The following is a 15,576-nucleotide window of genomic DNA, read 5'->3' on the forward strand; positions in this document are numbered from 1 at the left end:
AGAAAGAAACTACTGAAAACCACTGGGTTTTTAAAATATTTTTTGACATACTGAAAAGGTTGGCAAGAGACTCAGCATAAGTGTACATACTGAATTAACCTGTGTTTTTCTCAAGTCTTACCCTTTCTTGGTGCTCAAATAAACTTGATGGTGGAAGGAATTTGTTGCTTTGAAGTGAGAAGTTGCAGTGTCCTGCAACTCCTCTCCTCATGTCTCTTTGTCACTTCTGTTTTTATTTAATCTCTTGTCACCTTTGGAGGAAGATGATGTCTTTCCCTGCAGGGGCTGAGGGCAGGCAGGCTGCTGGTGTGTTTCTGTAACAGAAATCCCTATTTAAATGCAGTAAACTTTTCTATTTTCTTTTGGAAGGTGTTCTGTTTTATATGTTGGGATCCTGCACTTCCCTGGGGCAGGCTTGCAGCAGTGGCTCTCCTCCCTGCAGTCACTATGTGTTCTCTGTTTCTGTAATTTGGCTGATCAGCAGATATTTTGACATCCATGTGTTTTGAGATGGGAAGACAGCATTTAGCCTTCAGTTGGAACAAGACTTGGCACTATTGTACATTTCATATTTAGTGCAAGACTCCCACAGAGACCCTCCAGCTCAAACCTGTTCCCCTCTGTGTGGGAGTGCATGTTGAGACTTCTCCTCAGCTCCATGAGCCCCCAGGCTGCTGGAGATGCAGAATCCCCTGTCACAGGGTGCTGGAGGTCCCAGAGTGGGGGAAAAGCCCTGAAGCTGTGTTGCAGTGGGGAACAGTGTTGCTTGCCCTCCTCACGGCTGCCTGGGTAAGCAAAACGTTTAGTCTTGGCTTTTTGCACAAAGCAGGAGGACCAGGCATTCCCACTGCTTCTGGAGCCTGTTCCACCACTTTGGGGAGAAGGAGTTTTAAAGGCTGGTGTGGGTTTGAATCAGACACCAATCTCGGGCATAGATAAGTTGTAGGTGTGCTGGGAGTTTGTGGTTTGCTGTCCTGATCCTCTCCTGATTCCTGGCGAAGGACTTGATCTTCAACTTTGATATCTTGAATCTGCAGAGTTTTCTCATTCTAATATTTTCACTGGGTGGCATCAATAAGAAAGAGGAGGATTTCAAGAGCTAAAATACAGTCATCTTGCACTGCTGAGCTGAGCTGGGTTTTGTTCAGTTGGGGCTTCCCCAAATGCAGGGTTGGATTGAGCTGTTGGGCTGGTGGAATCCAAAACCTGGCTGCACCATTTGATGTTTTGCTGTGAAGTGCTCCTTCTCCTGTGCCATCTTCAGCACTGAAGAGCTTGGTCCCTTGTTTGGGCTGGATAGTCATTGAAAGAGAAGGTCCAGGGCTTGGAAAAGATAGTGTGCATTCCTCTTCTGGGTGAGAAACCTCAGAGGTGGGTGAATGTGGGAGCAGCTGGACTGTAATGTGGGTCATTGAGGAACAGGGAGTGCTGAGGCCATCTAACCTAGAGGGGTTTGGGCTCTGCTCCAGGCTGCCGCAGTAATAATCAGTATCAACATCTGGCACATCAGTTTTTCCATTAGAAACTCAGTTCTTTGTAGGATTTTAATATCTTGGCTATTTCAGATCACACTGAGAAACAGCATGCCCCTGTGCAGGCACACAGGATGCTTTAGTTGTTTGCAAAGCCTCCATATATAATAATAGTTTATTGCACTGCCTTGAGAACAGGAAAGATGGGAAAACCAAACCCCTACATAGCAGGAGTTCTTTTCTATCAGCCAAGCTGTAGGAACGATGTGCTTGCAATTAACTCTAATAGCAAGAGAGTAGCTGGTATGGGGAGGATTTGGGCAAAGGGGCTTTTTTTGGCTGAGGTTCTGTTTTGAAACATTAGAGCTCTTTGGTAGTAGGGCAGGTTCAGGATAGTTTAGCAGTTGCCCATGCCCAGTGAGGTAAAAGGCTAGGGGGAAATTGCTGTATTCCACACAGGTAACATGGAGAGGAGTTGAAACCTGGTGTCCCATTTGATGCTGAGACTTCCTGCTTGTAATTCTGTATGTCTTCTGTGATGTGGACAAAACTTTATGGTGTTTTGAGGCATAACGCCGCCAGTAGAAGTTCAGAAGGGGCCAGTGAAAGGTCCTTCTGGTCTCTGCTGTGCATTCACAACCTGTGGCTGATCCACAGTGAGATTTATAGCAGATGGAACTGGGCCTAGGGAGATTTTCTCCTCTTGGAAACATCTGCAGCTCCGGTGTGTTCTAGGCTCTCTCATGAGTCTTAGCATCACTAAGCATTATCAACTCTAAAACTGAGAGCTGAACCTTCACAAAGTCCCTGTCTGAGATAAAGCACTTCCAGACTTGGGCTTTACTTAAAGCTCTGGGTGAAACACTTTGGTCCATAGTGGGGCACAAATTCAGGCAGTCTGGTTTACAACCAGAGCTTTATTGGGGGCATGAGCTGCACGTGTGGGTGTGTGTGTAGCGACCCTACAAAACAGGATTTAAGAGAGTATTTCTGTACAGGAAAGCATCTAAGTATATGCTTAAGTCGTACGGAAGTCAAAGTAACTTAAGCATGTATTATAGTTAATCAGGAGCTTAAGTGATTTTCTGAGTTGGCCTAGATCTGGAATGACACAAGGCTCTCCTGAGTTGGGATTCACAGCCCTATTCTGTAGTTCCTTACCAAGGAAAGTTGATTTATTTATTTATTTTTATTTTTGCCTTAAAGAATGGCCTGTTTTGGCCTTACTCCTTTGCAAGTTATTGGAAAGGAAGATATGAAAAGGTAAAGCACTCTGAGCAACACAGTCCTTTTTATTTGTACCATTAATTTCAAAAAGACTCTGTGCATCAAGAATAATGCTGTAACAAGGATGTTTCACTGAAGGATACTGTTGGAGTGGAAATGCCATCTGGTGTGATCAGAATGACAGCCTGCCTGGAATTGGTGCTGTGTAATGTGCTGCTATACATTGCTTCCCTTTAATGTGATTTTTTTTTTTCCTTTCTGAAGTGTCTTTGCTATGAGTGGGATACTTGCAGCATAGATTTGAATTGAATGCAATGTTGTGTAATAAGAACAATAAGCAGGTGCATTGTATAAAATTTAAATGGAAAGCTACTGCCTAGAAGGGAAAAGTAATGTGGTTACTGCTGCATCTTTTCCCGCATATGAGCATTGTTCCCAAGCACTTATGGGTTTCCCAGTGTGATAGGTTTATTTAAGGTAAACTCCTATTCAGGTGACTGGGACACTGTGCTTCTCAATTGATTTTTTTAGTACAACTTTTTATGGTTAGAACAATAGACAGTGCTAATATATAGGTGTTTTGTAAGAAGACTAACGTTTTGCCTGGAAGTAACAGGATCATTTGATGAATGCTTGAGTGTTGCTAATGAAAAGGGGTGGGAGAGGAAATTACCTTTAATAAGGAGTTTAAGTGACATTTTTTTAATAGAATGCCACTGCTCTTGATTTTCACTGAAGCAAGGAACCCAAGGTGTTTGTGAGGCAGGTGTGGAGCAGCTGGGTGCCTGAAGACTTGTCTTGACTCCTCTGTTTGTGCCTTGGTGCTTGCCCCATCCTTGCTCTTCTTCCTGCTCATCTTCAGGTTGGTGCTACCTGGGGCACACCAGTCCTGGCCAGCAGCGTCCCTTTCTGTCTGAGGACAGCCCAGCAGATGCAGTTCTCCTGGAGCTGCAGCTGTGTTTGCAGAGCACTGTCTGTTCTTGTGTTTCATGTCCCTGCTCAGCCTGGCTGGGAAAGAACCCTTGTTTTGACCTGCAGCATCCTCTGGCAGGAAGGCTGCCAAGTGACTTCCAGCTGAAAACACAGTTTGTTAGGAAAGGGAACGAGTTACTTTTTGGCTTGCCTTTTGGACCCCTGGCCTTCAGACTAGGCAGATCTTCTTTCTAGCCCTTACTGTAGTTAATCCAGCCTTGCCAAGACAGCAGTGACCTCGGGTGCTTTTCTGATCAAGTCCTCTCCTTCAGTGTTGGCTAGAGCAAAACCTTCCAACTTTAGGTCACCCTGAAGAGGAAGTCTGCTCCTGTGAATGTGCCTGAATGACCCCCTTTTACTGGGGAAAGTTTTCAGGTAATGTTTAAAATCCACACTTAGTCCAATTAATACAAATAGTACTTCAGAAGCAGGAGGACAGGATCTCAGGGCTTTCAGCTCCATGTATGATGTGCTGCTGAAGGCTTGTTTGTGCTGTGCTGGCATCTCCTAGCTGGACTGCTCACATTTCTTTGCAGCAAGGGACCTTAATGTTTTTATTGCAAAAATGAGCTTGTCAATCTAGAAGGGTCATAGACTTTTTTTTGGGACTCAAGGAAATTGGTAGAAACTGGAAAGTGCCAGCTTTGAACTACTGGGAACTGTTATTCGGGTGTGTCTGGTGTCTCTGAGAAGCAGCAGCTCATAGGTCCCCTCGGTGCCTCGTGGCTTGCATATGCTAAAATGGGAACAGAACCCAAAGCTTGTGGTGTCACCCTAGAAGGGTGATTGGTTCCTCATTTAAAGGGGAAAGGCTTGTGTTCTGTGATAGGCTGGAAAAAGGGGCAAACCAGAGTTCTTTCCTTGACTTTGTCTCTCTGATGATCCACTGTAGGTGCCCAGATTTCCAGCTCTGGAAATGCTGTTATGGTTTATGGTTAATGACATTTGTAATGAACTTGTTCTTGCATTGTACAGGTACAAAGTTTAAGCCCTTTGTGGTTTTGAGATATTGGCATGTTTAATCTAGTAAATTCCAGTAGCTCTCCAACGGAAGTCTTAGAGCTGTTGTAGTTCATGGGAGCTATTGGTTCTGACGTTGTTTCCACCCTGAGCTGCAGTGGGCTATTTCACTAATACCTTGAAGCTCTGGAATCTGCTCAGGGTGTCACCAGCAGCAGCTCAGCTATTAATGGAGAAATATGGGCATATGCCAGAGGAGGTGAGGGAGAACTGAGTTTGAACCAGATACACTTTAGGAGAAGAATATGCAGATGGGCCATTGTAATTCTTTCAGATGTTAGTAAAGCTTTTAGGTAAAGGCACTGCTCGGCACTTGTCTGATTTTGGCCATCTGAGCACATGGAGATCCTTCTACTGGAGCTGGAAGCAGTTTTGTAAGAGGAGGAGCAGTGCAGTTTGACATCAGCCATAGCATTGGTTCCTGTCTGCCTATGCAGGAATGGACATTACTTGCACTCAAAAAACTGTGACATGGAAGGTCATAAATTCTGGGGTGAGAAGAGGAGTCTTTCTCAGTGCAGTCCTATGTAAGAGCATAACTCTAGCATCTATTTCTAAGGATAGGATCTGAATAATCTGATTTTTTTTTTTGCCTTTTTTTGCCATGCCTTGTGGCCACAGCACCTTCCTTGCTGGCTGGCACATCCTCAGTCCTTCCAGCTTCTGTGCACTTCCCCTAAGCCACAGCCTATTTACCCACTGCCAGACTGTACCTGGTGCAGGTGTCATCCCACATCCTTCAAACGTCCCCTTCTTTTCCATCCAGGAGTGAGTGTGTTGGGCAGTGCAGCTCCAAACTTCATGTCTTGCATTGTTGGGTTTTTTTTCCTATACATTTTTGGGGGGGTTTATTGTTTTGTGTGTGATTTGTTTTGGGTTTCTCCTGTCTGCAAAGCAGGGGATAGGATATAATGCTTTCCATGGTGGGGCTGTGAGGCTGCCTGGGGTTGGTTCGTTCTCACAGCTGAACAGTGGCTGTGCTGTGTTGGCCTCCTGTGCTCCCAGCCTGCTGAAAAGGCAAGGCAAAGCCCAATAGCTGAAACCACCAAGAAGTCATATCACCCACGTTTGTTAAGCCATGGTGACTTTAGGTTGCAGTCACCTTGGTATTTAGAAAGTGCTCTGGTGTCTGGGAAAGTGTGTTGTGGGTCTTGTTTTAATTTAAATGGTTTTGGAATACTGGAGACTTCAGGGTAAAAATAAAGGAGATTTTGGTTTTCTAAGATGCCTGCCCTGGACATGCTGGAGAAGCTGTGTGGCTACTGGGGACTTGGACCTTAGCTGTGATATTTTTGCAGACATGGCTTCAAGTGCAGTTCTGTTGAAGTCCTTTGTACCCTCCAGTGAAGGGAATTGCGAAGGGTTGGCACAGCTTAGCTTGAATTTCTGAGCTTGTGAAAGCCAACAGTGTAAAATGCTTTTGGCTGGCTTTTGAGGGCAGATGTCTGAGCACTGCCATTGCCATACAATGATGGATCTTCTTTATTTGGGTTGGATGTCTCTGTCCTTCATTGCAGCAGCAAGAATTTTTCTGAGTCCACGGTTCTGTCTCCAAAAATGGCAAAGATTTTTTCTGTTAACTAATAGCTTCCTTGACAGGGATGTGACTTTAATCCCTTATGGAAAATGATTCTGCATTCATACCATAGCAGGAACGGGGCTCAGATCTGTTGGGTGTTCCCAGCTTTGCTTTTACTGCTGGGTTGCAGCAGCCATGGGGCCCAGATTTGTCCAGTGTGTCCTCATGGAGAACACTGGAGAAATCTGGATCTCTTGTCTTGATGAAGATGACCATCATTGTGTCAGGAGGCTGGCTCTGGAGCATTGCAGCTCTGTGGTAGATGTGGGAATTTGCCCAGAGCAGATCTCTGGGAATGTCCTGTGGTCCTTGGGTTAATATCCACATAGTGCAAAGGCGCAGTGGCTTTGGTGGATGGGCCAAGTTTGGATTGATTTTTGAAGGCTTAACCTTCTGCAGTGGAGAAAGGGCTGTAGGTGTGGCTGTGTTTGTGACAAAACTGATGCCTTCCTGCTGTGCTGTGGCTGCGCTCTCTTTCTGTTGTTGGTCAAAGGCAAAAGCAATCATGAGGTAAAAGGAGTAAAAGAAATCCCAATCTCCAGAATTCCTGGTCAGCTGGGCTGACCCTTCTTATATCCCCTGCTTAGCAGACAGGAGAAACAGAAGCTAAGACCTGTGGGGGCACAGAAATACTGTTGAGAAAAAGCAAGTGTGAGCAGGCCCTGAAGGAACTTCTGGTCCTCAGCAGTTTTGTAGTGAATGTAAATGATTGCCCTAGAGGTGATATCTCCAGAAAATGCTTTGATCAGGAAGATGGTGAAAGAGAAGGGAGATAGTCTTCCTCTTTCTTGTGAAGACATTGCTTTTAATTCTTATAAAGCAGAATGAGTAGGTTCAATCTTAACATTACTGGCCAAACTCTCAGAGGCAGTGACTGTTGTGTTGAGACACAACAAACTGAGGTTTCCCAGTGGCAGCTTATCCCAGCTGGTGTGAGGGCAGGTGCCAGGGAGCCTTCAGGAACCCTTGGGCAACCAGCTCACCTCCAAGAGACATGGGCATGCTGCTTCTCAGCTCTTCTGAGCTGCTCAGTGATACTGGTGTGTCCTCAGAAGTTCAGGCATGTTAGTCATTTGTTGCAAGGCTATTTTCTTCCCATTTTTGTTCTTAATGCTGTGTTATTTAGATGGCAGGAGTGAGGAAGTTTCTAAGCTGTCTGCTTGGAGCAGGGTGACTGCAGACCACCTGTTCTTGCGCAGGAGGTGCCATCCCTGGGGAGGCTGTTGGTGGCTGGTGCTGCGCCATAGGGCACTGGGTGGTTTCCCACAGGTGGGGGACAGATATTCTTGTCAGGGACATGTGTGGGCCTGTGTGGGGAAGGAAGCATTCACTCATGCTCCTCACAGCACACAAATGTTTTTTGCTAATCATTCCAGCCCGCAGGAATTTTTTTTATACTGGTTTTTGGTGATGGTAGTTCTTTCATTCAGTCGTTATTTTTTTTCTTTTCCCTCCTTTAATTGTTGAAGCTGTTTTTAATCCCTGACCATAATAAAGCCACACTGTTAACACAAGCAGCGGGGTAGCTGAAATTGCAGCTGTACTACAAGCTCTGCTTTTAATTTCAGGCTGTTATTAATGAGGCTAGAAACTTTCCCTTCCCCCAGCTGGGTTTCAACTGTGTGTCTTCATCTAAGCTGCTTCATTCTGTGCTTCAGAGCATCCCTGACTCCATCTGGATATAACAGGTGAAGGCTGAAGACTGTTTTCAGATGTCATGAAGGGGTTTCTGGCCACTGTCGTTCTCTTTTCCTCATGCAGGCAGCTCTGTGGAGGTGGAGGGTTGGGAGCAGGCAGCTGCAGGGGCTGGGACAGAACCTCCAAAGAGAGGGTGGCAGCAGGGAACTGCAGCCCAGAGCTGCTAGTGCTGGGAAGGAGATGGAACTTCACATGCTTGACAGAGATGGGAGAGCAAGACAGGATGGTTGGATGGGTTGGGGTTGCTTCTGCAACCTTTCTGTGAGTTTCTGCGCCTGCACTTTGGTCCTAGGGCCAAGCATGAAGGGCTCTGATGGTTGGTACTGCCATCCCATGGGGCAGCACCCATCACTCTCCATAAAGGGAAGGTTTTGTGGTGAGTGTCTTTTCCTCTCCTTTTTGCTCCTGCAGTGCCCTGGGTGCCCACAGGAATAGTCTGTTGTTTACAGAAGAAGCAGTAATGGCAAGAAGGTTTTATGTTTTTGGAAGGTAGTATTGTAATTGCATTTGGGATATGGAAATCCCAGTCTGCTGCTGAAGTTGCTGTAATAGACTTGAACTCAGGGATTGTCAGGACTCTAGGAAGAATTCCCAGCAATTTGCATCTCTGAAGTGCAATCCCATACTCCTGTTTATAACCTGTGTGTGCTAGAGAGGATATATTTCTCTGTGGCCAAAGGCACGTAATCCTCCCAGCCCCAGGTGTGTTCACTCTAGGCCAGGCTGGCTTTTATTTCCTGTGCAGGTATTATTTGAGCACTGCAAACTTGTGAAATAACCCTGTAGGACTGTAGCTGCAATAGTCTCTAGTTTTTAAGTTAACACCCCCCTCCCGGCAATGTAATAAAGGTAATTACTGCCTGTGCAGTGCATGTGTTTGCAGCTCTGCAGGAGCACTTGCTGGGCTGGTCTCATTCAGCTGGCTCCTGTTTGGATCCTGCATCTCCAGACCGCGGGGTCTGAGCCTGACACTCCACTAGCCTTTTTCCTAGATGGATTTATTGGATTTCCAGTAAAGACAAACAAAGTCTGAGGTCTGACGGTGCTGAGCAGGCAGCACTGCACTCACTGGTCCAGCCTGCTGTGCTCAGCTCCTTATACGGCCAAAAAAAGGAAGGGGAAAAGAGGGCGCAGCGTGAATACCAGACATACGATGCATTCTTCCCAGCTGCAAACTTGGAATTCACTTTTCCCTGGAAAGTGGGCCCTCTGTATATCCATTAATTCAGGCTCTGTACTGCTGAGCAGGAGTAGGGAAGCCAGCATTGAGCTGGCTCTGAGCAACACGCAGTTGTCTTGTGTAAAGGAATTTATTTTCTGTGAGGTTTTTTGTTGCTTTGATGATAGACAGAGGTAGGACAAGGAATAGGAGAGGGGGCCAGGTTCTCCTGAAGCTCGTTTTGACTTGGCAAGCTGCAAGCAGGTAGACTGCAATTACATCTATTTTCTTCATCTAAAAATCAATCTGATTCATCATTAGCCTCTGCCTTTAAATTATATTTTCCCTGAATAGCATCTTCCGGTTAGTGGGAGGCAGAGGGGAGGTAAAGCAATCGATTCTGTTACTTCATTCATCATCTGGCTTCAGCCCGTGTTGTTTGAGTCACTGTGGGTGTGAATGGCTGTGCTTGGGCTGGAAGTACAACACACAGGTTCTCTATCTGCTGGATATGGTCCCTGGTATCTCCAAGTGGGCTGGGATTTCCAAGCACTGGTTTGTTCTCTCAGGTGCTGCACCCTTTTGAGAGCTTGAATGAGGAAGGTCAGACCAATCCCTTTCCCGGTCTGTCACTGGTTCACAGGGTGCCAAGGCACTGGGAACTGAACTGCCATGGCAAATGTTGTGGTTTCTTAGATTGTGTGGAAGCCCTGTTTGGAGCTGGAAGCCACGGCAGGGTGAATCCTGGTGCCACCTGTGTGCTGGCAGCTCACCTGCCCGCAGCACCTGGGGCCATGTTAGCAGGGACACCTCCAGCCAGCCCTGCTTGTGCCTGTTACCCAGGGGAGAGCTTTTCCAAGACCACAGATGTGGCTGGTGCTTCTGTGGATGCTCTCTGTGTTTCATGGGGGCCAAACAGGTGGGAGAATTGGGCAATTGTCACCCAGCCAAAAGGCATTTGAAAAAAGCAGCTTGACAACCTTGAGTCATGTTTTACTGCCTTAGGATCAGAGTGCCTGGAAAGCAGTTCTCTATTGTCTCTTCACAGGCCTTGTGGAGGTGATGATGCTACTTAATTTCACAAGCTCCTTTCATCTAGCTCCTGCACTGTGCTTTCCCATCCCGAGTTCGGGCTGTGACAGCACTTGACTAAGGCAATCTGTGTAGCTTTGTGAGGATCCCATCTGTTTCTCTCCTTGACAGCTGGGTTGTTCCATGTTACTTGCCTTCTTTCTTTCCTGTAAAACCCAGCACGTTATTAGGACCCAAAATAGTAGCTCCTCTGGGCCATGTTGTAATAGAGAGTGTTTCATGATGACAAGTTCCAGCATTGCATGAAGGCAAAGCCCTTTTATACACACGGAGAAATAGCAGCAATCTGCTCGCAGGTCATGCATGGCTCAGCTCTTTGAACTTCTACATTGTCAAGTGTTTGCTGTCTCTGTTCTTAGAGACTGTACTTTGCAACAAGCACTGTAAATTATCCAGCAAGGATAATAAAGGAGTTTGATGGTAGAAGAAAGAGAGATGAATGGCAAATCTATGCTAATGGAAACATCTGTTGGGTATTCTTGTTATTCTTTACCTATCCATCCCAACATGCATCCAGAGGTTGTTTAAAGCCGAGTGGAATAGAGACTTAATTTTTTCCTCTGAGTGGACCTTAGGCTCTTGTGTCTAAGTTTAAGTTAGAACTGTCAATTGGTTTTTTGGCACTATTTCATATAAGTGTACTATTGAGCATTTGGCTATAAATGCAACTTAATGATGCTCCTTGATTATTAGTGAGAGCTCCACAAAAAATTGGGTAGTGGGCTTGGTGAGTGTTGGATTTGGGGTCCCTTAATGTTTTGACTGTCTGAATTCTTTATGGTGGTATTGATGTGGATGACAGCTGCCAGTTGAGAGCAGGAGACTGGCAGGCTGGTAGGACTCCATTCCTGTGTCCTCAGATGGGTGCGTTGCTTGCAGAGGGCTCTCTGATGCTGCAGTTACCTGACCTGTGTACGTGGTTTAGGAACATCTTGAATTTTGTGGGTGCTGAAAAGTTGCAGCCTTTCTATCCTGCTTCCACTTCTGCTGGGTTTAAATGGGTGTAAATTTCCACTGGTTGCTTTTCTAATGCAGTGAAACACTGAACTGGTGGAGAAGGAGAAAAACACAGGTGACTAGTAAATATTTCTTTAAGCGTTGGGGTGGTTTTGTTTCCTGGATGTTATCTTCTTGTTGGGAAAAAAATGTAATATAATAAACACAGTGCACCCTCCAAATGTAGGGGAATGCTGTGCTTCGGTTCTTTTTATGTTTTTTATTTTTGTGGTACTGCCTTGAGGTGTCTTACCAGAAGTATGGGCTGTCATTATTAGAGTATCCTGTAAAACAACTGTAATAATTGCACAATGTTCTTTATTCCTGTCAGGTTTATTCATAGACTTTTTTTTTAAGACACACGAGGGACTGTCTCTGCACACATCATTGATTTTGCTAATAAAATCTTATATTTTGATGGTACATTTCATTGGAAAATCATTAACTGCTCTATAAGACTTACAGTATCGTGGGATGGGAATGTTTCCTGTTGCCTTCATGGAGAGATTGATCTAGATGGATTTCTTTGATTTCTTAACAGCTACTGGGAAAGGGCACAGAATCAGATGCCTCGTCTCTGCTGCAGTCTCTCTCACCAAGGCTTTTCTTCCTGCAGGGAGTGGAGAAGGTGATTAAAACCTGTTTGAAGTTATTCTAGTGCAAAAGGTGGGGAGAGGACACCTGTTGGACCACGGCCACCATGTTGTCCCCAGTGATCCCTCCATGTGAGGTTCCTACTGGCAGCTGTGACTATAGGTCAGCTGCTCAGGCGGAGGGCATTGTTTCTATTCAGGGTATTCAAGGACCAGAAGCAGCCTGTGCCTCTATCCAGTATCAGCCAGGACATGCTTGAAAGCCTCAGGCTGTTCTTGCTGCCCCTTCTAGCTGAGTTCTTCAGGAGTTTGGATGAGCAGCACATGGTTTTAGATCCCACTGCAAGCCCAGAGCCCATGGAAGGGCCCAGAGTGAGGTGCATCTGGGCACTGCTCTGGTTTATTTGGCTGTTAAAGAGCTTTTCCCCTGGAAGGGAGTGTTGCACTGGCAGTCAGAGAGCCACCACTGAGCCAAACTCCAGTCCTGCATTTAGTGGCAATTAGTAGATTTGAGTGCATCCTTCATGCAGCCAAAAAACCTGGGAGATGGCACAAGTCTGTATTTCATTGTATTCATTAATTTAGTGAGTGCGTGTGTGTGTTGTATTTGAGGGAATGTTTAGTGTTCAGGTTTGTAGAGCTGAATCCGATTCCATTTTACAGGAGATAGCCCAGTTGTCCATAGCAACCTGAAATTGATTTTTCCCCCCCTGTCTGCTTAAAGCTGTTCCCTTTTGAATCATCCCTTTAATTTAATACAGTGAACAGGATGTCCCTGCATGCAGAACCTTTTTTTTTTTTAACAACAAGTAACCTAGGCAAAAAAAAAATCTTATTTGAACAACAGCCCTGCCTCTGTCTTTATTGCCGCTTGGCATTAGTCCTTGCTGTGCTCTTTCTTTGTGCTTTGTTTCAGGCACTGGAGGCCATTATCAGTATTGGTTAATCACTGCTGCTTCCACAGGGGCATGTCCCCCTGCACGCCCTGGCCAGCATGGCAGTGGGTCCCTCTTTGGCATGAAACCCTTCAGGCTGCCCTGCTTTGTGCTGAAAAATCTGTTGTGTTTTTTTTTTTGTAGTGTGTGCACCATCAGCCATGTGCTTTCCCCCGATGTGTGGTGGTGCCCACATGTGGCGCTGGCCATGTCACGGCTCTGGCTCTGACCTGCCTTTATTTGTGGGTCTTTCCAGTGCAAGTAGTGGACTTGCTTCACAGGAGGCTGGTTGGAAGGTGTTGGGGAAAAATGGGAAGAACTGCCTTGCTGTTTCATTCCTATTTGCAAAAGAAATCTTTGTCATCTGTGTGGATTTTGCATAGCATGGCAAGACAGCAGAGATTTTTTCCTGTGTTCTTTGTTCTTGCCCTGCTTGTTGTGAAGCCACTGGAGGAGGAGGTGTTGCTGGGCTGGGGCTAGGTGTGCCGTGTAGCAGTTGTCCCACCAGACTTGTCCCTGTTGGTTGTTCCACACAAAGAGAAGCAAGCTGCTGCTTGCATCCATGCTTGGGCCATTAATACAAATTGCACCAATCTGTGCTGTGAAATGTCTGCCTTTCCCTGGCTTGTTTTATGAAAAGTTAAAGGGGTAAAAAAAAAAAGCACACTAAATCAATATGGCAGAGGCTTCAGTTGTGTGTTCACCTGCTGTCACTGTGGGATGAAGCCATGTCACTTGACATGCCTCGTGTATGGCACTTGTTGAGAAGATAGTTATTTCATCTCTCTGGTGTTTTTCATGTCAGTCAAAAAATGGTTTGTTTCATGTGCATCATCACTGAACATTGCACTGAATAAGCTACCCAAAGAAGGTTAATCTCCAATTCTGTACTGCTTTTACTGTCACATCCAACTGCTTCAAAGACAGCAATGAGTGTATCTCTAATGATGACTCCCAGATACAGAGGTAGCATAAGCTTCTACTTCTTTCAGGTGCCAAAACTGGGACTTACAAGGCCTGTTTTTTCAGAACTCTTCATGTTTTGTAGTGCTGTACATGGTTATAGTACAAGTCTTGATTAAAGGTTGAACACAGAATCTCAATCCTTGCCTGCTAGTTCTTGTCTCTTCTGGACATAGTCCTTCTGTATCTTTATTCAGCCACAGAAGGCACAGCAGTAGTCAGTAGTAAATATGTGGGAAATGTTGATATATGTGACTTTGCTCTTATCGTTCAGAGGGTTTATGGCAGAGGCATAAACAGGATCTAATCTTTCCAAGTGACGCTCAGCTGCCAGACCACAAAGCTTCCTTTCTCATCTCCTTACCATTGCCTGCCTTGCATGCTCCCCCTCTTCTGAAAACTGAATAAGGGGGAGGAAGCCACTGTCCCACATGGCTGCAACCTCCTTTTTGACGTGGCTTGGCTTTCATACAGAACTAGCATGTAGAGTGGACATTGCTCCAGGTGTCAGTGAACTTCTTTGTGTCTTGTTGTCATTCCTCCCTTCAGCAGGAGTACTGCCTGCCTGAGAGCTGGGTATGATCTGGCTGAGATATGCAGAAGTTCCTCAACTGTTGTCTGTAACTTCTGTCAGTGGGATATTTGTAAATTTAAACGCTTCCTCCCAGAAGTATCAAAGGAACTGAGGCCACTTTTCAGCATGGACATGAAAGGCTTTCGCGCACTGGTGCAGCCAGGATTGCCATGGAGAACAAAGGCTTTTGCTAATCGCTTCTAATGCCTTTCAAGTTTATGCCTCATTTTTTCCCCTTTTTCAGATGGCCTCCCAGAGTACTGAGACTTCACTGACTGACTCACCAAATAATTAACAGGAGGAGGACTCAATCTCTGAAACTTTTGAACACCTCTTTTAATTTTCTTGAATAAGCCAGTACTCTGGCCAGGATCCAATTTGTGTAATTACATTTGACCTAACTTAATCCCTTGGCAGTTTCAATTGCATGTGGTAGTTGTCTTGGCTCCCTGTCCTGGGCTGCCATTCAATGCTACTCCATGGTTTTCAACAGCTGTCGTAATTCAGCTGTACAAATGGGTGTATTTTCTTGGTGGAAGCATTCCTCATATCTCTATCCCTTGCTAAACATCCTTATCTCACTAGTATTTTGGGAGGTAACATGTCTGATGCTGCAGATGATCTTGCTGAAGTCCTTGGAGCTACTTTCACCCTTAAAGATGGGCATGCTTTTAAAGTCATTTATCAGTTGTCCAACATACATTTTGAGATTACTTTGAGTTTTTCACCTTCAGGCATTTATTGCTCAGTCTCCTCAGCTACTATGTGGTGCTTTGGGGATGTTATTGGTGCAGGTATTCCTCTTTAGCCTTGGAAACAGCACTTCTGCTATCCAATCAGTGCTAATCAGGAGTGTGTCGCCTTCCTGTGCTGACAGCAGTTGGGCTGGCTGGCTGTAAGTGTTGGCATTGCTAAGAGTGCAAGTGATGAAGGAAAGCAAAAGCCCAGGACAGCTGGGTAGGATTACAAAGGGTGAAAAAAACCATCCCAAGTAGAACTTGGATATAGACAAAGTGCAGTAGCCAAAAGAACAGTCAGATGGGTAATCCTTGCAAAAGACAAGACACTGAGTTCTTGCATTGGCACATCCTTAGATGTGCAACAGGCATCTTGTTTTCACAGCAGGTGATAAATTGAGGGTTTCTTGGCTTCAGCCATCGGAAAAGACATATTTGTTACAAAGCCACTTGATCCTTCGGGGCCGGCAACAGCCCCTTGTGAGGGGGGACAGGAATTTAGATGAGATGGCGTGCAAAAGGTGATCTACTGGTGAAAGGTGCTGTTGTTGCAAATTGT

General features: G+C 45.6%; 1 protein-coding gene across 9 annotated transcripts in view; it reads left to right on the forward strand.

The window, feature by feature from the left end:
* LPP (LIM domain containing preferred translocation partner in lipoma) overlaps positions 1 to 15,576 on the forward strand; it is a 318,899-nt gene that overhangs the window by 46,619 nt on the left and 256,704 nt on the right. The gene's annotated exons all lie outside the window — the stretch shown is intronic.

Source organism: Camarhynchus parvulus, chromosome 9 (genome assembly GCF_901933205.1).
Source record: "Camarhynchus parvulus chromosome 9, STF_HiC, whole genome shotgun sequence".
Taxonomy (NCBI): domain Eukaryota; kingdom Metazoa; phylum Chordata; class Aves; order Passeriformes; family Thraupidae; genus Camarhynchus; species Camarhynchus parvulus.